We start from the raw sequence: 27,123 nt of genomic DNA, 5'->3' as shown, positions 1-27,123 counted from the left end.
CAGAACAAGCAGGATACACATGGATTCTATTACTGTCTACATTTCAACAACGTTCCCCTCCAATCTGTACATACTTCTATTTTACCTATTTAGAGTACTTATTTTTAAAACAACATTAAGCCAGGCATGGTGGTGTGTGCACGTAATCCCAGCACTCAGGAGATGAGTAACTTTAAGGCCAGCCTGGGTTACACAACAAGACCCTGTCTAAATAATGAACAAATAAGGCATTAACATTTTCACAGACTTTACAACCATGGCAGTGAATTAGGGGAGTTGGGATAAGATTCAGGTTGGACAGCTTGATCTGACCTCAGATAAATCATGTTTAAGTTATTTTATAAAATAACAATAAGAGCACCTGTGCTCTAAACTCCTATCAGTAGCAACACTAAGACAGCAAGTACTTGTTATATTTGGTAATTTATGGGATTTGTTCTGTACCTTTGAACATCATAACCATGTTTACAGTGCAAGGTATATGAAACTAACGAGAGAAATTTATCTGGGCAGATAGACTGCTTCAAGTTAGGTATTTTACTAATATGGAATTTCTATACACTTGTTTCCCACTCAATTAGCAAGGAAATTCACAAATCTTTTGCTGTTCTTTGTGATGGTATCTATTTTAATTTTTCTTACACTCAAGAAAACATTGCAATTGTAGCCTCCCATATAATGACTAAGAAAGCATTTCTTATAGTTCAGCTATCTTCCACATCACTAAATAACTTTAGTTCTTTATTTTCATTTTATCATTTTTTCATGAGGAAAATTAACATGTTTTCATTACTTCCACTCCTGAAAGACCTCTGTGTTATCATGAAACAAATATTCAATGAAAACTGAATGAGGTTGTACAGCACAAGTAGTTAAGATCACAGACTGGAAGCTGGTCTGAGATCAAGTCCCTGTTTGGTTGCTTACTGGCCTTGTGACCTTACTAAATTCTTCTGTGTGTTTCTTTCTCAGATGGAAAATGGGGGTTAACAGTTCCTATTTCAAAGGATCAACATAAACAATAAGTGTGTGTGTTTCTTAAAATAGTGCCTGACACACTACAGGTGCAATGTGTTGGCTATTATTAAAGATAAACAAAAGCTCAGATGGATTTTATGATTTGCCCAAAGCTAGACAACTTACAATTAGCAAAAGAGAAGAAAAAGAAACTTAGTTCTTTCTTGCTTCAAAGTAAGGCAATGGTAATTAAGTGATTACAGGAAAAAGGAAAGATATTTCTGGAGGGGAGAGTTTTATAAGAAATGCGCTTGCCCCACTCTTCCAACCTTCAGCTCCCCCACGTCGCCCATCCCACTGCTCCCAGTCTGTTAGATTTTCTTTCTTCTTTGTATGCTAGCCTCCTGAGCAGTTATATGGCACTTCTTCTGCTGGATTCCTTGCTATACTGTGTGTTTTCTATGGATTAACTACTGTGTGTGTCAAAGGTTCATGTACTAGAAGCCTGGTCCCCAGTGTGGTGGGTTGAGGTGGTGGAGCTTTCAGGAGCCGGGCCCCAGTGGAAGGTGGTTAGGTCACTGGGCATCACCCTCTGAAGAGACTTGCATGATTCGTACAGGACCCTTAATCCTCACAAGAGCAGGCCGATAAAAGAATAAAGCTGGCCCTGAATTTCTCTGGCTTTCTGTTTTGCCATGTGATCCCCTCTGCATGAAGCCATTTTCCTTTTCTCCACTCTACCGTGAAGCCAGGCAGCCCTTCACCAAAGGCCAGACAGCTGGGGCTGCTGATATTGGACTTCAAGCTCCAAAACTGTGAGCTAAATAAACTTCTTTTTTTTTTTTATTTTTAAAATAAGGTACTCAGCTCAAGCGTTTTGTTACACATCAGAAAACAGAGTAAGAGCTCTAAGACTTGGGCCTCCCGTGGAGAAGCCTGATAAACATTGAATGATCAACTACATGACAGTACTCTCAGTCTTGATAAATCCAGGTGATCAGAACTGCAAGGAGGATATGCTCAGGTTTAGATATGACTTTGATTTCAGATATTATCTATAATACCTATGAAGAGTTTAAGACACTAAACTACAAATACATAAGTCTCATACATTTCCCAAAATATAGAAATAAAATGTAGCATAATGTATGTTTCTACAAATATGTTAGCTAAAAGTTTAGCAATATTCCAGGAATAGTAAAGAGAAATAAACTATTAAATTGGCAGAGATTACTCAAACACACTTAAAATAATATATTTAAAAATAGCCTGTGCAATGGAAAGGGAGGTATGAGACTATTACTTAATTCTGGTTATGATTAGCATGAAGGCTCTTCCTGGTTTGTGGGACAAGAATAAATGCCCTGTTACACAACAGAGATTCCAGCAGAAAGAACTATAGTTTTTAACCACTAATGTGCATATTCCAAAACTATATATTTTCAGACAACTTTCACCTTGATGTTACTTTTAACTCAGATTTCAAGAGTCCTTCCTATTCCCAGCCCAAGAAATCCAGCACGGGGAAAAAGATGATGAGGTAAGGGCTGTACCAAAGTATGTTCAGACAGGAAACACCTGGTCCCCCTGACCCAATGCTGAGCCTCCAACATCCTCTCCTCTCTCATCGTTGTGGACCCTTGGTGTATCTCCCTTTCTGTAGCTCCTGCAGCTTTTTCACATAACTTCATTTCAGCAATTTCTACATGATACGTGGCTGTCTCCTCTCCTCTCAGAAGGAAGACAGTGCCTTTTTCATTTTTTTATATTTCCACTTCTTGGCACATACTATGCACAAAAGGAAAATTTGCTCTAGGTTCATTTGTTAACTTGAAGTGAATAAATATATAAATACACAGAAGAAATCTGTGGGCATTTATCTGTGGCACTGAAAAGCAATCAACATATTGGGCCCTACAATGTAATTTATAAGCAAAGAACAAAGCCTTCAAAAGCTGAGGAAAGAAAAATGTTTCCTTACTTAATGATCTCAACACAAGAAAATTTTCTTACTGTTTATGTCACTTGTCAGCTCTGATTGTTGCCTTTGCACAAGGCAGTGGTTGTCAAACTTTTTAACCTCCAGATTCCTTTAGCCACACTGGACAAGTTTGGTCGTTCTTAAAAAGCTAACATGCTAACTATCATATAACTCCATAGCTGCACTCCTGGACATTTATTCCAGGAAGTAAAACTCACCCTCACACAAAAGCCTCAGGCCACAGGTCTACAGCAACTCCATTTGTAATACCCAGAACTAGGAACAACCTAGACGTCCTTGAACAGGTAGAATGGTTAAACAAATTGTAATACATCCATACCATAGAATAGTATGCAGAAACAAAAAGGAATTGAACTACTGATGTATAGAACCCGATGAGTCTCCAGAGGACTAAGTGACTGAAAAAACTCAATCATAAAAGGTTGCATACTGTATTATTCTATTTTATAACATCCTTGAAATAACAAAATTATAGAAATGGGGAAGAGTAGTAGTTGCCCAGGATTAAAGGTGGATAGAAGGTTAAAATGACAGGTCCTTATGGAAATGCTCTACATCCTGGCTGTACTAACGTCAGCGGCCTGGTCATACCACTGTACTGCAGTTTCACAAGCTGCACCACTGGAGAGAAAAGGGAAGAGGGACATGTGAATTTACACCTCTACTAAAATAAAAACATTACTGAGAAAAAATCACTAAAGATCCCAAACAGCTCTTCTTTGTGTCTGTCCACATTTATTGTACTATAGCTAAAATGTTTAAGTATTCATTTGTTACTAAGATAATAAAACCATTAAAAAAAGAACTTTTTCCCCAAATAAAAATATAGTGACAGATGTGCTGGCCCATGCCTGCAATCCTGGTACTCGGGAGGCTGAGGCAAGAGGATCAATATTCTGCTCGTCTGTCTCTCTCTCTCTCTTTTGCTTCCTGGCCACTAAGTGAGCAGTTCTGCTCTGCCACACACTCCTGCCATGATACACTACCTGCCCAAAGCAACACGGCCACCTTATCATGGACTGGAACCTCTAAACCTGTGAGCCAAAATCAACCTTCTGTCAGGTAATTGTTAGAGGGACAAAAACTAAAACTAACTGCTGAAGTTTGTCTTTTCTGGAATAAGGTATTTCCCCAGAGCCTTTTCCTACTGGAGGAAGCAATCTGGATATTTAGCTGCATAGAAGTATTTTATATCACATGGGAGCTTTACATAAAATGAATTTGCAAATCAACCAATGCTTATTTCCTAGCACACAACACTAGGAAACTGTCAAACGTGAGTTACAACAATTCCACATTTACATTTTTCTACACAAAACTAATTTGGTACACTTACCTATTTCTCTCCTTATCTTAATCCTTTTAGAAACACTTGAAAAATCATTTTAAATATTAAAATAATTATCTTAGATTTAAGCACTCTTAATGTAGTACTTATGGCTAGACATATCCTACTGAATAATCTAGAAAATTAGTAAAATAAGAAAAAAATGCTAGGAGCGATGAAATTAAGCCCCAGAACTTTATGCCAGCTGGGTAACTAGGTCACTACACAATTCATTCTTTCACTTACCACATGTTTATCAAATGTCTACTGTGTGCTCCTCTATTATAGATACTCTGGAGCCTTGGTTTCCTGTCTATAAGCTATCAGCTTTGCTTAAATACTAATTGATCACTCACATACACACAAGTTTAAATGTAATTCTAAAATGCTTATGATTCTGTATCTTTTTATACATCGTAAAATATTTCCTGATAATGCCATGCTTGCCTTTAAGTTTTAACACGTTAGTGCGTTTTTGATAACCTTAATAAGCTCATAAATATTCTACAAAAAGGAAGTCAAGCTGTGGCTAGTAGAGAATTTACAGTTTCAAATGTCCTTCTACCTTTAGTTCTTCTAACTTTTAAGTCACCAAGCTATGATGAAAAATGCTTTTAATGCAAAAGGATAAAAGTAAATTCCATACTAAGTCACCTACCTAATCCTACACTCAGATGGCTACACCTAAATTATGCTTTTAAAGATTATACTAAGTTATGTTATCTGAGAATATTTTTTGATTTTTTTTTATATGTTAGTGGTACTGGGGTTTCAACTCTGGGCCTCATGCTTATTAGGCAGGTTGTCTATCGCTTGAGTCCACCAGTCTTTTTGTGTTGGTTGTTTTCCAGACAGGGCTTAAGAACTATTTGCCCAGGGCTGGCTTCAAATTGTGATCTTCCTCATCTGTATTCCTGAGTAGCTAGGATTATAGACATGAGCCACCAGAGCCCGGCTGAGAATACTTTAAAAACAGAAACTACGCAAGGCTACTTCAAAAAGGAAATACAATAGATGGCAGGCAAAGGTTTTCTATACAGCTGAGTATCTGAAACATATTTCTGCCAATCAGAATGGACCTCTGTGGAAAGAACTTTATTTGGAGGCACCTGGGCTCCTGCCATCTCTGCACACAGCTCTTCCTGAGGGCACTCCCCACCTAATGTCTTAGAGAATGCCACAGATTAACAAGTGTAACATAATAAATACATAAAAGGGGTGTGTGTGGCAGGGGAAGAGTAAAGGTTTGGTTTTATTGCTGTGCTGTTTTATCTGTTGGATATATAGGTAATTTAAGTGCTTCCTTATACTCAATGGAAAGGGCTCAAATTTTCATCAATTAAATAACCAATTTTCTTCTAACAGATGAAAGCTTTCAAATATTTACCTGATTTTACAACAAATCCTAAAAAAAAAAATGTCTTCAAATGATTAATAAATTCTTATTTTCAAACTCTAATTTCTGTAATTTTGGGTCACAGTTATTCCAGGGAGTAAAAGTCATCAAAAGAGTCACTGATTTAGAGTTGGAACTTTGCCATTCACTCAGTCTTCAGGTGTGGTGGCCCATGCCTGCAATACTAACACTCAGGAGGCTAAGGTCAGAGTATCTCTCTCCTCCCTCCCTCCCTCTTCCTCTCTCTCTCATCTTTTGCTTCGAAGTTCTGCTCTGTCATATACTCCCACCATTATTTGCTACCTTGCCCAAAGAAACATGCCTATCTGATCATGGACTGGAACCTTTAAATCTAGCATACCACTGAAACACTATAAATCTCAGTTTCCTCCTGTGTAAAGTAGAAGTGGCACCTTGCTTGACACAGGATTACTGTGAAGTAAAAAAGGTCTCACAAAAGAAAACCCTTTTACAAGCACTGTAAAAGCACTGTAAAATTAATTTATCACTAAATTAATGATGATAGAGGATGATGCAGAGTGCTGGGCTGCCCACGTTCTTCTACTAGACTGGTAATCAGGAGACCCAAATGTGATTACGAACTCTGCAATTGAGCACTGAGGCCACACAGCATTCCCTCTCCGGCCCTCTCACAACTTTAATAGACAAGCCCTAAGATACTTACAGATCCCATATTCCACGCTTCTAGAAATGCACTTTGAGCACACGCTCCATTTGTTTTGGCCTAAAACAGAACAAACATGTTTCTTTACTGCTATTCAGTATTATGCTTGCCATAGAAATGATCCAAATTCATAGCCTATATAAAAGGCTTTGTGTGTTTACTTCTTGTTTTTGTTTTGTTGTTATAGTACTAGACATTTTAAATATCCTGATCTGAAAAGTCACATTTTCACAGACAAGTGTATATGTACAAGGGAGTAGTGGGAGATATATAATTGAATACTTCTGTATTTTTATGATGACAGTACAACATAAGATACTATAATGTTATAAGACAAAAATAATCTTCTCTACTGGTTTCCAGAAAAGGGATTATTTAGGAGATGCTGTTGCAGCCACTGAAGGACTAAGGTTGTTGGTTTGTTTCTTAAAAGGCAAGCACAAGTAATTGTTAGTAGCATAAACAGATGTGGTTTGATGGTAGATTTTGCTGCAGTCGTTTTCACATTTTTTCATAAAAAATCTAAAGCTACAGAAGAACAAACTTTTCAGTCTTATTTTCCTCCAATAAATACAAAAGAATCAGCAGGAGACTGCTAGTCTATGGTCAAACCTACAATAAAATAAATGAAGTGGAACTAAACCACAGAATGGATTTTATGATGGTGTATCACTAATAATTAAGGTTACCAGACTTCATTATCCTGAGTATGGATGAGAGGTAAGAAATTTACAGCTTTTGAAGCAAATCAGGTACATCAATAATTAATAGAACCTATTTGCCAGGGGCCTGTAATCCTAGCTACTTGGGGAGGCTGAGATTGGGAGGATAGAGGTTCAAGGCCAGTCGGGGCAAATAGTTCCTGAGAACTACCCCCCCACACCGCCTTCCAAAATAACCAGAGCAAAATGGACTAGAAGTGTGGCTCAAACAGAACACCTGCTTTGCAAGTAAAGTACAAAGCCCTGAGTGCAAATCCCAGTTCCATCTGAAAAACAAACAGACAAAAAAACACTGTATTTAAGCTGCTCACTTCGTTCCAGTTGTAACTTAAAATGATTCTGGGCCAGACCATTACTGAGTGGGCCAGATGTTTGTATTTCCCCAAAGCTAGTGAAAATAGGTAATGGCCTTGAGGGCAGGGATCAAACCCTTACTGGCCTTGTTATTTGTTCAGAGGGTCTTCTAATTTATTATGAGTTGTTTAAGTTACAGTTCTAATACTGAGAAAAAAAAAAAAACCTCATTAATTGTACATCATTACCCAGATTCAGATACATCACAAATGAGAAAGCCCTTCAAAATATAGATGCTTAATATTACACAACTGGAAATAAAATATTTTATTGTCAAGCTAGAAATAAAAAGAGGTTGTACTATACAAAGTCTTTAGGGTGATCAGCAACGCAACTATCCCAATTGTATTAATTTCCCAATTTTCAGAAATGGATTTAAACAAAATCCTAGGTTTTACATTATGCTTCTATTTTACAAATAACTATGCCATTTTGCCTTTTGGAACTCTCCACTAGGGAACTTTCACAAAGCAAACTAATTCATTTTTCTTTTTCTCCCTAACCTTCAAACCTGATCTCCCATCCATCCATCCCATCAACCCTTCTTCCATCCACCTGCCTTCCCACTTATCCATCCAGGATTTATTAAGAATTACCTAACTGGGCATCGGTGGCTCATGCCTGTAATCCTAGTTACTTAGGAGGCAGAGATAGGAGGATTGCGGTTCAAAGCCAGCCCGGGCAAAAAGTTATGTGAGAACTCTAAAGTTGATACAGGAAAGAATAGGAAATACTCTGGAGTTAGTAGGTATAGGTAAGAACTTTCTCAACGAAACCCCAGCAGCACAGCAACTAAGAGATAGCATAGATAAATGGGACCTCATAAAACTAAAAAGCTTCTGTTCATCAAAAGAAATGGTCTCTAAACTGAAGAGAACACCCACAGAGTGGGAGAAAATATTTGCCAGCTATGCATCAGACAAAGGACTGATAACCAGAATATATAGGGAACTTAAAAAACTAAATTCTCCCAAAACCAATGAACCAATAAAGAAATGGGCAAGTGAACTAAACAGAACTTTCTCAAAAGAAGAAATTCAAATGGCCAAAAAACACATGAAAAAATGCTCACCATCTCTAGCAATAAAGAAAATGCAAATTAAAACCACACTAAGATTCCACCTCACCCCTGTTAGAATAGCCATCATTAGCAACACCACCACGAACAGGTGTTGGCGAGGATGCGGGGAAAAAGGAACCCTCTTACACTGTTGGTGGGAATGTAAACTAGTACAACCACTCTGGAAAAAAATTTGGAGGCTACTTAAAAAGCTAGACATTGATCTACCATTTGATCCAGCAATACCACTCTTGGGGATATACCCAAAAGACTGTGACATAGGTTACTTCAGAGACACCTGCACACCCATGATTACTGCGGCACTATTCACAATAGCCAAGTTATGGAAACAGCCAAGACGCCCCACCACTGACGAATGGATTAAGAAAATGTGGTATCTATACACAATGGAATTTTATGCAGCCATGAAGAAGAATGAAATGTTATCATTCGCTGGCAAATGGATGGAATTGGAGAACATCATTCTGAGTGAGGTTAGCCTGGCCCAAAAGACCAAAAATCGGATGTTCTCCCGCATATGTGGACATTAGATCAAGGGCAAACACAAGGGGATTGGACTTTGAGCACATGATAAAAGCGAGAGCACACAAGGGAGGGGTGAGGATAGGTAAGACACCTAAAAAATTAGTTAGCATTTGTTGCCCTTAACGCAGAGAAACTAAAGCAGATACCTTAAAAGCAACTGAGGCCAATAGGAAAAGGGGACCAGGAACTAGAGAAAAGGTGAGATCAAAAAGAATTAACCTAGAAGGTAACACACACGCACAGGAAATTAATGTGAGTCAACTCCCTGTATAGCTATCCTTATCTCAACCAGCAAAAACCCTTGTTCCTTCCTATTATGGCTTATACTCTCTCTACAACAAAATTAGAAATAAGGGCAAAATAGTTTCTGCTGGGTATTGAGGGGGTAGGGGGGAGAGGGAGGGGGCGGAGTGGGTGGTAAGGGAGGGGGTGGGGGCAGGGGGGAGAAATGACTCAAGCCTTGTATGCACATATGAATAATAAAAAAATAATAATAAATGTGCTCCATAACCTTGAGCTAAAAAAAAAAAAAAAAAAGTTATGTGAGAACCTATCTTGAAAAAAAACCCTTCACAAAAAAGGGCTGGTAGAGTGGCTCAAGGTGTAGGCCCTGAGGTCAAGCTCCTGTACCACAAAAGAAAAAAAAGAAAGAACTACCTATGTGCTAGACACTACTGCTCTAGTGCTAGGAATTCAGCACCAGACAAAAATTAAAATTTCTGCCCTTAGGAAGTTTACATGGGTGGGGGAGGGCAGTCAGGGAGAGGATAGACTTTCCATAAGAAAAATAAATAAACTATGCAGTATTTTAGATGCTAAAAAGTATTACAGAGCAAAAGAAAGCAAGGTAGGAATACAGATACAAGGAGAAGAATAACTATTTTAAATGGGCAATCAGGGAAAAAAAAAAAAAACCCAGAAGATGGTATTTGAAATGAAACCAAAAAGAAGTGACTAGAAATAAAATCATTTAGAGGCAAGAAAAACACCAAGTAGAAAGGCCTTAAGGAGAGCATGTGCGAAGTTCTCAACACTGCAAGGCAGTTGGTGTGGGCAAAATGTGCAAAGTAGAAAGAATGGCTAACTAAATCCTGGAGGGCCTCAAAAACTCTGGCTGTTACTCTGAGTAAGAATTTTAACAAAACCACTCTGGCTGCTATGTTGAGAATAATATGAATGGGACAAAGGCAGAAGCAAGAAGCCTACTGAAATATTCCAAGCACGAGATGAGGTAGATTGGAATGTAATGTACAAGGCTGACTCAAATTCATATATATTTTGAAAGCAAAACTAGTATGATTTGCTGATGAACAATATATTATTTACTGATAAGCAAAGTGTTCATGAATTGATGGAAGGGAGAGAAGTCAGGATGACTCTAAGATTTTTGGTTTAAACAACTGAAAAGACAGAAATACCGTAACAGACATGTAGGTTTAACAGGTATGCTCAAGTTTGACATGTAAGATCTGAAATGTCTATGAGATCTCTAAGAGACACTGGATAAGCAGTTAAATCCACAGTCCAGTCAAAGGAAAGGACGCAGATAAGAATTTAGAGGTGACCAGTGCACAGATGGAATGGAAATCATTAGCCTGGAAGAGAAGTGGACGAGTAGGATGAGTAACCAGAAGAGAGTGAATGAGTAAGAATATAAAAAAGCAGAGGCTTCCAGTGTCATCCTGGGACATTTCCACATTATGAGGTTTAGGAGATGAAGAGGAGCCAAGTCCAGGAAGAGTGGCTGGCCATTGCAGATGGAGGAAAATTAGGAGGTTGTGATGTGGAGACCAAATGAAGTATTTCAAGGAGGAGGGAATAATCAATTGTGTCAAATCCTGCAGGCCAGTTAAATAAGATTAGGGCTGAGAATTAAGAGTTGGATTTAGCAACATGGAATTCGTGGGTGACCTTGATACAGGGTTTTGGCGGAGTGCTGGGAGCAAAAGCCTTCAGTGAGAGTTCAAAAGAGAAGCAGAAGGCAGAAATTAAGGCATAGACAATTCTTTTGAGAAATTATACTATATGGAAAAGGGGAAATCTTGTATTTGGGGAGGAACTGAGACTATTGGAGGTTATATACCCCAACTCCATTAACCAAACAAAATACTAATTTTTTATCTCCACATACAAGCTTACTATTTGTGTCTATACACATCCTTAATGTCCTTCTTCTTGCATCAGACCTCTCCCTCTCCTATCCAAAGGTTAGTCTCTTCCACCAGAAAGTTTATATCCATTCCCATGGTAACTTTATTTAATCTTTCTTCAATTCTTTCTTACTGTCACAAAAAAGTATGCCTCAACAACTTTAAAATGAAAACAAAACACTCTTCTAAAATGATTACCCTTCCCCCATCTTACTTCACCCCCAATATTTTCAAAATATAAGACCATATGTGCAATCTCTAACTCTTTACCAAGGGAAGGGCTTCCATCCAATCAGTCACTAAGACTGGTTTTATTGTGGTCATGAGTTTAACTGCTAAGTCCAATGGCACTTACTTCTCAGCCCCAAGTTTTACCTTACCTCTCTTTAATATCACTGGTTTCTCTCCCTTGAAACTCTGCTGCCTTAAATTATACCACTCTGCTCTTGTTCTCATCTTACCCACCGTTCTTTTCTAATAGTTTTCCAGTGACTTCCTGGAGACAAATTCCAAAAACATCGAATTAGCGGGCCAAAGTATAAAAAAGGCTTCTGATTTACACTACAAAACTGCCCTCCAAAATGGTGAATACAATTTTGATTCCTACTAGTAATGTATAAGTACACTAACTTCTTCCAAACTGTTCTAATCCTGGTTAATATTTATAAATCTTATACTTGAAAAACAGTATTTTTCTGTTCATTTGCAACTTTTTGATTCTAGCTAAATTAAATACATGATTATTATTTCTATTTCTCTTGTGAAGTACCTCTTTATATCCTTGGCCTCATTTTTCTATTGATTTAAAGTGTTTTTCCATCAATTGATATGAAGTCTATATTTATGATAACCCTTTATTGCATTGTTGTAGTTACTTTTCCCAAGCCTTCTGTTTGACTTTTAATTGTCTACTGGCATAAAAAGATGCCAATTTTTATAGTTGAATCCATTCATTTTCTATTTCTGAGAGTTCTTCCACTACTTTCATCCTCTCCTTTATGAGATATTTTACCTCTATTTTCCTCATTTTAAAAATATTTTAAAGAAAAACCTGATTCTGATTGATATGCAGTATGAGAATAGATCTAACTTAACTTCTCTTAATAGTTAAAGAATTATCTTACACTTGTGTTAAAAAACAAATCTCTTGGGGAGAGGGTAAATGGAGATGGTGAAGGAGTGAATATGGTGTATGAAAAGAGAATAATGAAACCTGTTGAAATTGTTCTAAAAAGAGGGGAGGAGGTATGAGGGAGAATGATGAATTTAAGATAAATTGTAAGCACATATGCAAATGTCAAAATGTATCCACCCCCTGTACAACTATCATATGTTAGTAAATTTTTAAAATATGTCTTTACAGTGGAACCTTGGTATCCATGGGTACTGGTTCCAGGACCTCATATGGATTACAAAATCCATGGTTGCTCAAACCCTTTAAATAAAATGGTGCAGTATTTACATAGAATCTATGTACATCTTCCTGTATACTTTAAGTCATACCTAGATTACTTGTAATACCTAGCTCAATGCCTACATAGCACTTCATTTGTGTCAACTCAGTGTGCTATATGGCGTGACAAATTAAAAATGTGCTTTTGGAACTTTCTTGAATTCTTTTTCCCAAATATTTTTGATCTGAGGCTGACTGAATTCACCAATGCAGAACCCAAGGACATGAAGGGCTGAATGTATCTTCCTCCAAATGTTCCTCTTCCTCATGGCATTCCCATACTTCCAGTATTCCAGGACTAGTTCATCTCTTTCTCACTTCCTGCCTTCTTTTCCACACCAGTCTTCAGAATCCCAATGGTCGGTCATACCTCCAGGACATGCTACTTCTCCATTCCCATCACTACTCTTAGTTTACTCTCAGCTATTACTGGTTACAATTGTTCTTAAAATATTTTCTAAGTGTTTTTCCACTATTTAGTCTCTAAAACACAGTATCTACAAACCACTGCCAGTATTTTCTCTGCTGAATAGCCTTCTGTAGTCTCCGGTTGCTTTTGCAAAATTAATGCCAAATTCTTCAACCACACACTCAAACCTTCCAGGCCTTGTTCCTTCAATTTCATTTCCTGACACAATTCTACGCATTCTATGCTTTGGCTACACCAGGCTACTGAAAACTTCCTGACCTCAACATGCTCTTCTATCTGCCTGGAATGTTCCGGACATATCTTTTTCTATATAGTTACCCATAAACCCAGTGCTGTAGTCAGATGTTACTGCAAACTTTGTTCCAACCTCTCTGTTCACAATGACTGAATCTGTCTCTCTCACCTCAATATCTTCTTGCTGTCTCTCCTTCCTTTCTCTCCCTTCTCCCTGCTCTTCTGTTTACTCTGTTCCTGTACTCCTGTCACCCTTCAACACACATAGCATTCTACCTTACCCTTCATACTGCTTTCATAGGCCTCTTCTGAATGATGCGCTTCTCTATCTTCTCAAACAGAAAATACTGACGTAATTTCTTCTCGACTGCTACATCATATCTATGATTTTTCCACAGATAGCTCCACAATGTCTACTTTTTCATTTCTCTGCCACCTCCTCTAATATTTGTCTCTTGTTACCACTACCTTCCCACAACATACTTATAGTTTGTTGCTACTAATTTGCATTTAGATACCAAACTTATTAGAAACCATATGCCAAGAATGAGCCAATATTGAGGCCCAGAAAAGGAACAAAGAACAACACTTCAGTACTTATGAGGCTCAGTGGTCTTCTCCATGGAGTACCACAACATTTCAGGATTTGGGGTAGCTCTTTAAGAAATGAAGTAAAACATGCCAAGTTTGGCCAGGTTCTCTGGCTAGGCTCAACATTGACATACACAATTAAATCACCATAGCTGTTTTCTAGCTCTTCCAATTTAAAAATTCAATTAGACCTGTTCATTCAAGAATGGCAGGTGCTAGTGAAAGAAATCATTATCTAAAAAAGTGAGCCATTCATAACCCAAATACCAACAAGTTAATTGAAATGAGATCAGAAGGAAGGGATCGGATTTTCACTTTGTTGGTAAACCCCTCACTCTGTGTTATAGAAGGAGATATATATGTTATATCTATATATTCTTTTGATGATGTTTGCTACTTTAACATCATCATCACCTTTATTTATCCTTAACATTTTTCTATACTTCACAAATTTACAGCTTAGGTATAAACTATGAGATTTAGGCTAGACATTTGTAGACAAAATATACAAAGGTAGATTATTGGGGGAGATGAAAGTGTCTGTAAATCTTAATACAGAATAAGGTTTCCTCTGGAAATTTTTCATACAGAACATTCAATCTTAAATAGATTCTTGCTAGGTTTCTCAGAGATTGGCAGTTCTTGAACTTCTCCTTAAATACTAGGTTTTCTTGTACTGTTACCCACAGATACACTTTTGTGAGCTTTTAAAAAGTGGTAACAACTACCATTAGAGAGTTCAATGATTTTATTTCTAATAATAAGAGCTCTTTAATCTAAGAGATGAGAGACTTCACAATTCTTACCTATTCCTATATCCCAGCCCTAAATAAAAACCCTACAAAAATCTAGCAGTCTAAATGAAAATACATTTCTTAATGTTTGGAATTATTTTTTTAAACATAGCTACTATTTGGCAGTCACATTTTACATGGTTGCTTCTGTCTCCATTTATTGAGAGCATTGAATTAGAATTTTTTTTTCTTTTCTTTTTATCATTTTTTACATTTGCTTACATGTGTATACATTGTTTGTGCCACCTCGCGCCCCCCCCCCCATCTAGAACTTTTCATTTTAAAATATCTATTGCTTAGTAATGCAATATGAGAACCTTTCCTGGAAGAAAACTGTTTCTAGAAACTAAATATCTAACTTAAACTGATTTAATCTACAAACTATTACACACAGACAAAACAGCAACAAAAATTTAACTTAAGGAAAAAACCCTTAAATAGCATATCTATAACATAAACTATAAATTAAATGTTTAACATAAATTTCTATTAGCTACTGTAGCCTGACATCATTTTCCTTGATGTATTAAATATATTCAGAATTCACCTTAGAAATGCCTCTTCACTTTTAACACCTGTAGGCTTTCTACCAGTAGAAACCTAGTTTAGGAAATATCTTCTAGGTATTTACTTAAGAAATACAGAAAATTTAAAAATATGATTGACTTAAAAAATATCAAACAATGGATCACAGAAACAATTGCCTTATATTACCAACTACCTGTTTACAACATTTCTTGTTATGAAATAAAAGCTAACACGATATAAGCACTTGATACCATCTGCTTATTTTTTCTTCTCGGTACTGACTGTACCCTCCCAGACACCTATTTTGCAGTGGTTGAAAAAATACAAAAATGTACATGAAGAATATTGTATATGTATGTGTGCAGAGTGAAGTATACAATATATAAAATATTGTTTAATTATATATTAACTTGCAGTTAGGCTTACTACATTTATATTAAGATTATATATACTATTTTAAAAGTAGATGAAACATTATCAGCTACTTAAGTGAAAATAGAAAATATGTATGGTGTGTGCTTAATAATTGAAAAGGGCAGATGAGTCAGTCTTAATACTATGTATTATTCACAAATGCCTCAGACTACTAATGCCTAATTTCAAAGTTAAAGGAGAAATGAAAAAGGTGCTTAGTGAGTCTTCAAGCCTCCTGCAATTCCATGGGGGATTTCCTGCATCATCAAACAGAAAAACAATAGGGTAAAAACAGAATGTTTCATTGCTAAACAAAAAGGGAGAGGAGTCATAAAATCATAGTCTAAATTAAATGGATTAATTTATGAGGGCAATTTTGACATCTAAAAGATTGTGGAGATAAAAGTTAACATTTCCTGAGCACTCACTATATGTCAGGCATGGTATTAATGAGATGGGGAACTAATAAGAGTTCATTCTCATGACAATTGGATATCATTCTCACATTCCTAATTTTTCAGATGGGGAAACTGAGAATAAGAAACATTAAGTAATGTCTAGTAACTGATGGAAACATGATTCAAATCAGGCACCCTGATTCCAAAGTTATTATTTTTTAAGTACATACTGTATTTAAGTATTAAGTACATAAATTATGGTAACCATGTAGAGTTGTACGAGCCAAAAAATATACATACATACACGTACATATATACAAATATGTTTGCATAAATAGATGACAGAGTCACAGGGAAATTTTTTTTCTTTTGTTGTTAGCATCAGGGAGACTAATTTTTAGAAGAAAACACACATTGCTATTTATGTAAGAGCCAAAATACTAAATGGATCTCATTTCTTAGTCTCACAGGAATTTTTCACAACTTTGTATTTTCATTTTTTGATTTTTACTGTGATAAAATGGAGTGTTCAAAATTGACAATCCTTTCTACATTCACAAAATTCAAATAACCTTGTGCTGTGTTTAGATATTAAAATCAATTTGAATGAACATAAAACTAATAGCAGCTCAAATTTTGAGCTATCATCAATCTCTACAAAAGCTTCTTGAAAAACATTCACTTACAAAAATATTTAAGGCTTTGAATGCAATCTTCATGCAAAAAAGGGTCTGTAAAGAAATGTTTTAGGGCTGGTGGGGTGGCTCAAGCAGTAGAGCATCAAAAAGAAAAAGAAAAGAAATGTCTTAGTTAGATTTAAAGCTTTCTTCCTCCTAGGCCTTGAAGACTCAGGTATCAAAAGTAGCATTTATGTTTCTTCACTGGAAGAACACCATCATCCAAGGCCACCTACCACTCCCTTGTAATATAATCTCTCATGATCTAGAATCCCATTTGCTTTTTCTTGTCAATGGCTTAGGGCTGTACCACTAACACTGGATATAACTGTCTCTACCCCACCTACTAACATCCTCGATGCAATCTGATCTTGCAATTCTAATAATTTATTAGAATTCTATTATTAGATAGTTTACTTATATTATAGACAACGTAATTACATTCTAACCATGTAAAGTTCAAGTTAATAATCTATAAAGCATTCATTAAGAATGAAGAGATGGTATAAATTAAAATAAATGACATCAAGGGTATTTAGCAGAAATAAAACAACATCCATTTTAAGTAACTTTCACTTTCTAGCAAACTACATTTTAATGGAAAGAAGAATTTCAAGAGAACCAGAAAAGAGTGAATATTTAACAACTTCCTTCAAGTTAAATCTACTTTAGATTTCTTTCTTTTGGCTTTTTGAGAGAGGGCCTTGATCACATATATATATTTGCTGGATTCATCCTTCTCATCCTTTGTGACTGAGTCTTTGTACTACAGGTGTGCACCACGACTGGCAAGTTAAGATAGTTTTCAAGGTTCATCCATATTGTAGCATACATCAGTACTTCAAATTCCTTATTTATTATTATTATTACTACTTTTTGCAGTGCTGGGGATTGAACTCAGGACCTCTGCGTGTTAGATAAGTGCTATACTACCAAGCTACATGCCCAGCACTACACTTTGGACTTCAAACTCAAGAAACTTCCATTTGAATATTTACACTTACAGGTTTTGATTAACAATGGCAGCAAATAACATCTAAAGAATGCTACTGCAACCCGGTAGCAACAATCATTTCGCTGCTGTTTCCATGGAAGCAATCTAGATGAAGAAAACCTAAGAGTAGAATGGAATAATTTTTAAAAACCCCAGTTAACTAGCATGGTACATCAACAGGTGCATAAATTAAGCACTAGAAAATGTGCAATTCATTCAATAAATATTTGTTGATGATATGTTGCATGCCAGGCACTGTGCTAGTGGATGGGATTACTTTAGTGAGCTAAATAAACAGTCCCTGCCCTCACAGTGATTAGTCAAGTACAAAGACATTAACTAGTCAAAGACACAAATAGGAAAATAATGTGTGAGGCATATATCATTTAAATTTTCCAGTAGCCACATTAAGAAAAAAGAAATATATTAATTTTTATAATATATTTTATTTAATCCACTATATCCAAAATTGTCATGTTACCATGTAATCAACATGTAAAAATTTATTGAGCTGTCTTAACACTCTTTTCTTATACAGGTCTGTGAAAGCCAATGTGTACTTTATGATAACGTCACAAATCAACTTGGGACAAGCCACCTCTCAAATGTTTAATAACTGTAAGGCTATGCCTACTGCATTGGACAGCAGACATACTCCAATGAGGATGAAAAGCATGTACAGCCAGAGTAAACTTAAAATCTAACCAGATTAACCACTAGACAACTAAAATATATGTGATGTAGGAAAATATAAGCATAACTAGAATTGGTAAAGACAAGCCCTACACAATATTACTAATAGATACCTTAACTGGTTGAGCAGCTACGCGTAGGATTCTTTCAGTGTTAAGTGATAGAAAACCTAACTGAAACTGGCATAAGTAAAACACAAGAGAGGTGTAGCTGACTGGGGATACTATGCCAACTCTGCTTTCCCTGGGTCGAATGCATTCTTAGGCTGCATGTGGCAGTTTAAGGTCATGACCCTTGTTCAGCTCTCACAATATTTCCAACAACAGCCCAAGACTCACATCTTCCTACCTCTGATGGCTTGGCTTGAGTCATGTACCCATTCTGAATCAATCACTGTGGACAGGAACACCCGATCCTTTAATGGGTCAGACCTGGGTTACTTCTGTGAGTCAATATCCCCAGAAGCACAAAGACTGAAGCAGAGAATGGGTATACCCGTGAAAAATGAAGTCAGGGGCTGTGGCTGGAAATAAGGTTGTGAATGTTGGGTAATAAAAATAAATAAAATGTCTACTACTTTAACTTCTTCTCCTTCCCAAGCACTACTCTAAATGCTGACCATTATCAGACTGGTTGTTTCTGTAGCAGCGTTTGGATCTAAAGTCCTCAGAGAGGAATCCACAGATTTTCCAGGTGTTGTTCTAGGTTATGTGTGTCCATTCAGAGTCAGTCATACATTCACTATTACCTTACAGTAGCCTTACTTCCTACTCAAACAACCTGAAAGTCTAAAATTCATTTCCAATGATTTAACTATTTCCTTATAACTATTCATTCACCATCACCACATACTAAACCCCATACTAACTGCTTTATAAGCATTACTTCATTTAATTATTCAAACAAACCCTATGAAATAATTACCATTGTCATTTTATAGGTAAGGAAAAATGAGGCTCAGAGAGGTTAAACACTAGGCTCTATGTGACTTGAGATGGGATTTAAACACTAGTCCACCTAATTCCAAAGTCTACATTCACTGGTACCTGAGATTGTTCCCTTATTCTTCCTCCTCATTAAAAACCAAAAATGTCATTATATAAGCAACATGTGACACAGAGAAGCCACATGATTTATAAGTCTATTTGCTGAAGAAAACTGTAATGACAACCCCAAAGAAAGACAACTGCACTAATAAACTAGAATGATACTTCTACGACTCCTCAAATAACACTACAACCTGAGCATAATTAATAGTAGAGAAATTCTCATAAATTATCACACAGGCACAAGTTCATATATGAGATCAGGATATATATCATTGAAACAAAAGGAAACAAAGTATAGTTAATAAAATAGTACATCTAACTTTCCCAACAATTTAATATGCAAATGTATAGACACAGAAAAATTCAGTATCTTCACAGGAACACTTTATCTTAGGAGCCTACCTGCATGTTACTACGCTTGCTTTATCACAGATCTGCCTATTCTTCCCCGTTATAAGTTTTTATGCTTATTCCAGGAGGTTCCCTCATGCCCCTTCCTCATCAATCTCCACCTGTATCACCTCTGCAGGAAACCAGTCATAGATGAGTTTTGCCCATTTTAAAGTGTCTAAATGAAAACACAGAGTATGTGCTCTTTTGGGTGAGGCTTCTTTTACTCAGCATGTTTCTGAAATTCATCTGTGTTGTGGCATATATTAATAGTCTGTTTCCTTCCATTGCTCAGTAGTATCCCATTATACCCTGCTCCTTACTGATGGATAACTGGATTGTTTCCAGATTTCAGTGATTATGAACAAGAACTTTTATGAACCTATGTTTTCATTTCTCTTAGATACGTACCTAAAAGTGAAAGGGTTGAGTTAAAGGGTGGTACATGCTTAGTTTTACAAGCAATTGCCAGACCTCTCCCAAAGTGGTCGCACCATTTTATATTCCCAAAGAATATAAAAAAATGTATGAGCTCTGATTGCTCCATATCTTTTGCCAACCCTTGATGATGTCAAAAGTCCCAAAAAGATTATATGACACAAGAATAACTGAAAATCATATAAAATATAAAGCAATATTAAGAGAAATTATAGGAATAGGGCACTGTGGCTCCCACCTGAAATCCCAACTACTCGAGAGGCGTAGGTAGGAGGATTTAGGTCTGAGACAGGCAAAAGCAAGACCCTATCTGAAAAGTAACTAAAAGCAAAAAGGGTTGGGGTATGGCTTAAGTGGTAGAATGTTTGCCTAGCAAGCAAGAAACCGAGTTCAAACCACAGTATCACCTCCCTCCCAAAAAAAAGAGGAGAAAAAAAGAAATTATGCTATTAATTTTATTGAAAAATCACATGACTGAAACTATACTTTTATTTAGTATCTCATGAAACAATTATGCCATCAAATATTCGCAGTTACTTGGAAAGCTGTGTCAATAATTTTTCTTTCTGTTCATTTCTTATGCATTAATAGGATCAACAATTTATGACTCGATCCATAATTTAGATCAATGGAATGAACTGAAAGACATCTGTTGAACAGCACACTGTTGGTTTTCCTTTAAAATTTAATTTGTTTTCTACATTGAAAGAATTTTGTCACCTTTCCCTACGTAACTCTGTCTTAGCACTGAAGTTAATGGTTTTTAGTTAAGTTCTGAGGGAATAAGAATAGTACCTGAACACACCTTGGTACAATTACATATTCTGAACTAGCTCATAAAAGCAGCAGACTGTCCTAGAAATAAGAGCAAATCACTACTGGATATATTATATCCATTTTCAGTAGGATATGCTTATGTAATCATGCCATCATAGAACTCAGCAGGTTACTATCCAAAATTAGTAAAACACCATCTGCTTATGTCAAAGAAACAACAACAGCAGGCTATGCAAACTCCAGATCTCTTTTTATACACCATTACTTGCCCACAACATGTTAAGGGGCAGCCAGTCCTTATACAGCTATCTTTATTTTTCTACTACACAAATGCCAACAATGGGGTAGAAAGTCTTAAGAAATGCCGCCTGACTAGACTAATATCATTACACCTTAAGATGACAAACTTTAATTCAGTGAAAATGACTACAATTAATGTATTCCTCTACTCAAAAGTATATATTCAAATGAAATTTTTTTTCCCCCAGCAGGACTTGGGGCTTGAACTTGGGGCCTTATACTTGCTAGGCAGGTGCTCTAACACTTGAGCCATGCCCCCAGCCCTTTCAAATGAAATTTTAATCACTAATTTTATTAGCACCATTCCACAAAGCACCAACTTGGTTTTTGTATATTTTCTAAAATGTTTTCCTCATTTTTTAAAAAATATGTATTTATGTAGTAAACAATTACCATATTCTTTTTGTGCTATGCTGCAGTCACTCTCAGACAAGGACAACGGGCATGGCCAGTGCAGTCACACATGGGCAGGAGTGTCAGCAGCACACTCAATGCAAAGGCTCCTCTAATGAGCCCACTACAGGGCAATCCTAAATTACAGGTGTTCTATAAAGTGAACTGTTTCTCAACTTGAATCTCTCTATCTTTTAGTTCATATTCTGGATAATAGTTTGAGCCACAATGACTATAAAAGGTATGCATGTAGTAATGCTGAAAATGAAGGGTATTTCTGTAAGTGAAAGCTTTACTGTATAAGCTAAGAAAACAGGAAAGCAAAAGAAATAAGTTAATATTAGTACAAGTCTTTGACACTATAAAAAGCATTATAAATTTTACTCATCATAAATTTCTCCGTAGCTAATAAGGAAGAGTACAGAATAATTATGAGTGGGAACAAGGAAAAACTATGAACAGACAAAACTATATATTTGATAGTAGGAATTACTATTTTTTTCTTGCCATTGCTTGCCTACAATAGCATTATAACAAAATAATCCCATTGAGTTTCTTTTGAAAAATCATTTATGAATATGTATTACTAAATGTTCCATTATTCGATTATTTTTATAACATAAAAGGTGAAAAATTCTATTATTTCATAAACAAAATTTAAAAAAAAGACATAAAGACAGACATAAAGGCAGACAGAAAGAAAGAAAGAAAAGTAAAGAGCAAAGAAGAAAGAGATTTGCTCCCATTTCCTGTGTAGGGACAGGAAATGTTTCTCTCTCTCCTCGCCCCTCTGCTGTCTTGTCTATATTTTATCCTGTGGTACTAAAATAAATCCTTGTTAAAACTTAAAAAAAAAATAACAAAGGAAGGAAGGAAGGAAAGAAGGCAGGCAGGCAAGTGAATGCCTATGGCTCAAAGGGCTATTGGGTACAAGGAACACCTCAGTCAAGAAGATGTTAGTTGTTTTTGTTGCAACCTCTTCTTGTGACTACTTCTATACTGCCATTTGCTATGGCAGTGCAGGAAACACAGCTTTTTCAGAAAACACCACACTAAATAAGTACACAGAACCACATAGGTACATACAGCACTAGTTAAGTAGCATTATAGGAAGGGCTTGATGAAACTAAAATCAGAGTCCTTGTTGATAGCCCAGGGCAAAAGTTAAGATATACATACTTTTACAGGTGCCAGTATCTGCAACAAGGTACCAAGTACTCTCCAACCCCTTATCCTCCTAAATATTCCATTTCAGATCTAAGACCACTAAACAGAATTAAACACCTAACTTGAAGCAGTACATAAAAAATGTAACTATTTTTTTCTCCAAGTCAGAGACAGAGAGAGAGAGAGAGAGAGAGAGAGAGAGAGAGAGAGAGAAACCAGCTTTTTCCTTCCAGGCTTTATGATTGAAACCATAATTTCTAGAAAATTATGTTACAGCTGCACTGTAACAAAATAATCCCACTGAGGTTCTTTTAGGAAAATTATGAGTCCAAGAACACAACTACAGATGTTTATACTTGGAACCTACTTTTTCATGACTAACTATATGGCTTAAACTAAAATGATCTTTTCAGCAAAAAGATGATGACAGTTATGACTCTATCAGCCTTAATACACTAAAGAATGGCATGGCTTTTAGTAAAATAGGTCTGGTTTCCAATCATAGGTAACCACATCTTCTTGTCCAAATTATAGATTGCTTCTCGTACTTTCTGAACTCCAGTTCTTAAATACAAGATACTGACCTCACAGGATTGCTGTGAAAATTAACTGCTGAAAGAAACTTAAAACTCCTAGATGAGTGACAGCTAGAAAAGCCATGTAAATAGTAGTTACTATAATGATTGGTATGATTAATTTTGGCAATGGTACAATTCTGTTCACTTATATTTCACAACTGAAACGAAGGGAATATAACACTGAAAATGTCAAAACCTTCTAAATTACTGAAAACAACTTACCTTTTTCACCTCCACATCTGACACCATACCCTAATTGAATTCAAGGAAAAGACTATCTTTTCCTTTCCCCTTTTATAAAAACAAAATGGATGCACTTAACAGTTCTAAAAATGAAAGATACTGTAATCAGTGTTCACTGTAAACATTAACACTGAAAGGTACCAAGTGCAGAATTGACCAACACTACAAAATGCACCAAGATACTTCCAAGCAGCAATGCTAAACAAGTAATTTTTAATTCAGCACAGTTTGCATTATAATATTCCCTAATAACCAAGCTTTTGGGTAGAATATGAAATGTACCAAAAAGAGAGGTCATCAATGGTTCCACTATTATTGCTAAATTAATCCTCTGAGATTATATATGAAGCAAATGTTCCATTTTAAATTATCATAAAGATGACTAAATTAATTTTCATTGTGCTCAGCATTCCCTTTTTCATTTTGCTGTTTTGTTTGGTGGTACTGGGGTTTGAACTCAGGGCTCAGGCTTGCTAGGCAGGCGCTCTACCACCTGAGCCACTCTGCCAGCCCTTTTTTAAACAGGGTCTCACTTTATAGTCCAAAACTTCATGGCCTCAGACTCTGAAGTGCTGGGACTGCAGTCCTGTACCACCTTGTCTGGCCTCAGCGTTCCCTTTAAAAAGCAACAGGGCCATGACTTATAAAAGAAAACATGTTCAAACAATCATTTTGTTTATAATCATACCCAGGAAAGAAAACCTCTGCATGGTAACATCTGCATGAAATTCAATAGATAAACAGCTTTTTAAAAAGTAATATAATTTGGGTGAATCAGGAAAACTAAATTTCAAAAGGACTAGCAAGTCAAATTTTAAGCTAATTTAAATCAATATACAGATGTATTTTTAAAGATCCATATAGAGATACACATATATTTTTATGCACAAAATATGCCTACCAGGGTATAAAAAGAATTCTTAACAATAGTCACCATGGAGGAAGCCAGAGGTGGGGCCAAGGGAAGGGCATGGAACTTGATTTTTCACTAAATATCCATTTGTATAGATTGACCTCTATGTGGATGGGAATGTATCATGGCAGAAGCAAGGGAGTAGCCACAAAAGGAAATAAAAGTAGGAAGTAAAAAGCAGAAGTTCTTAGACACATGATTAAAAATAAAAAGCAAAGCAAAGCAAACAAACGAGATGTCCACGTCAAAAAAGAAAAATAATTTTCTGGAGTACTAAGCACACAGTAATATGCCCGAGACCATGCTTTGTTTTTCACTGCTCATCTGTGTTTTAAAGGTAAATAGGTAAAACACTTGCCTAAATAGTAAGCATCATATTTACCTACAAAGTTGCTTCATGGGAGAAATGCAGCTATGGCTGCATAAGAGATCTTTTTGCCAGACACAAAGTTTATATGCTTCTATTCAAAATCACTGAAATGACACATTTCTAAGAGTTATTCAGTACAAACAGCTGTAATCACACCAACAGATACAGACGAACTTGTATTTTCTTATATTTACTTCGCCAATGCTGCTTAGGGAAATCTACTATCACAGTCTTTGTTTCTAAAAATGTTCCACAACGTCAGCTGATGAGTCATGGGTCACACTCCAAATTCTTATGTACCAAAGAAAGCACGGCACCAGTCTTACACATCAATTGTAAAGATAGTCTAATAAGCTAAGTCACAAATTAAGGTTTTTTTTGGTAAGGTAACATGGGTGAGCTTTTTAAGATGTGACAAACTTTCAAACAAAATTGCAAATTCCACAAGGATTGACAAAATTATTTCCCCCCCCCTCTCTAATAACTGCTGGGGTTTTGTTTTTCTTAATTCAGAACATAGGAATATACTGACAGATACAAATTCAAGTTTGAAAAACTAAACAAACTCCCAGATTCATGCAAAAATCAAAATGAGAAATGATTTTCCCAATATCTTAATTCTCCTTTATTTTTCTTCCTTTTTTCCCTATGGAGCTAATTCACTGAGTTGGAAACCTCTGAGACAGGGTTTGCAAGGTGAAGATGACATTTTTGGAGGTAAGGGTATGACTGAGTGGTAGAACACCTGCCTGGCATGCATAAGTGCATTGTTTGATAATACTAGTTAAAACTTTTCCTGGTGAAAAAGATAGACTAATAACCAAAAGGACAGCTGAAGACCAGCTGCAGGTTTTACTCATTAGTATAACAGACCATTCAGATCTAATCACATCATTTTATTTTCTTCTTAAAATCTGTCATTATCCTTTTCATGAATTTCCTTACCTGTTTTTTTTATAATAAACGACACATGCTCCTGCCCCCAGCATGTAAACGCTCTAACAGAGGTCCTAGTTATCTTACTCATTGATATTTTCTCACCAGAGCCTAGTAAAGAATAGGCATGCAAAAAATATCCAGTGGTGGGGAAAAAAAGATATATAATCATGTGCTAAGCTATCTTAGGACCTTCACAATCATGAAATCTGTTTTCACCTATTACTCTTTACCTATAATTTTTAATAAACTTTTATCTTACCTTGTCATAAGACATCTATGCTTAAGTTTTATCATGCTGTATTATGAGAAAATAATTTAAGAGCTACTTAATGGTCTATTTTGCTTTCCTCTGGCACAAACTTTGATTACTTCAGGCGACCATGCACTTGCTAAACATCTTATAAGGAAAATAATATTCACTGAAAGTTGACTGTAATGTTTAAAAGTACTCTGATTTTACTATTTGTATTAGTTACTTTTCACTGCTATAATGAAATATCCAAGGCAGGCTACAATTTTAACAAACAAACAAACAAAAGAAGTTTATTTAGCTCATAGTTCTGGAGATTTAAGACATGGTGCTGGCACTGGCTTGGCTCTGGTGAGTGTCTCATGGAGTATGGCAGGAGCACATAAGAGAGGGGAGGACCTATCTTAACAAAAGGAAGCCAGAGAGGCTTTTGGAAGACCAAGTTCAGGCTTTTAGGGCAATGTGCTGTCTGGAGAACGCATTCAAGGAGACCAGTCATTTCTTTCAAAGACTTCCCCCCAGCTAACCTAAGGGCTTCCTATTAGGCCTCACTTCTTTAAAGGTCTAAGCTTCTCTTAGCAACACCACATTTGGGACCACGTTTCCAACACATGGACCCTTGGATGGTCCACCTGAGCCATATCAAAACCGTACCTCCACCCTTGTGTATTCTGCAAAACTGATTCACTGAAATTTTTTAAATCTTTTTTTGTAAATAGCTCCCATGCCATTAAAAAAAATTTCAGATTCATAGAACAGATCCTGGAAAGGTTTCTCAATGTTATTATATTCCTTCAAAGGTAGAAAAGTCACTCGAATATGCTGATAAAGGTATACACATACCTGGAAAAAAGAATTGGCTAGAATCTTAGAAGAATCATGTCTATTTTAACAAAATTTGAAATTCATCT

The 27,123-nt window shown here is 36.2% G+C and overlaps 1 protein-coding gene across 5 annotated transcripts in view; it reads right to left on the bottom strand.

Annotated features, from left to right (window-relative positions):
• Positions 1 to 27,123, bottom strand: part of Lnx2 (ligand of numb-protein X 2) — a 68,473-nt gene that overhangs the window by 33,049 nt on the left and 8,301 nt on the right. The window contains exon 2 of one of the 5 annotated variants that reach the window (XM_074043643.1): positions 6,368 to 6,427. The exons of the other annotated variants lie outside the window; for them this stretch is intronic. The gene's annotated coding sequence lies outside the window, so the exon portion shown is untranslated. The remainder of the gene's footprint in view (positions 1 to 6,367; positions 6,428 to 27,123) is intronic. 5 annotated transcript variants of the gene reach the window in all.

This window comes from Castor canadensis, chromosome 10 (genome assembly GCF_047511655.1).
Source record: "Castor canadensis chromosome 10, mCasCan1.hap1v2, whole genome shotgun sequence".
NCBI classification, from domain to species: Eukaryota; Metazoa; Chordata; class Mammalia; order Rodentia; family Castoridae; genus Castor; species Castor canadensis.
Note: the sequence above shows the minus strand (reverse complement) of the source record. Positions and strands in the feature narration are given on the sequence as shown.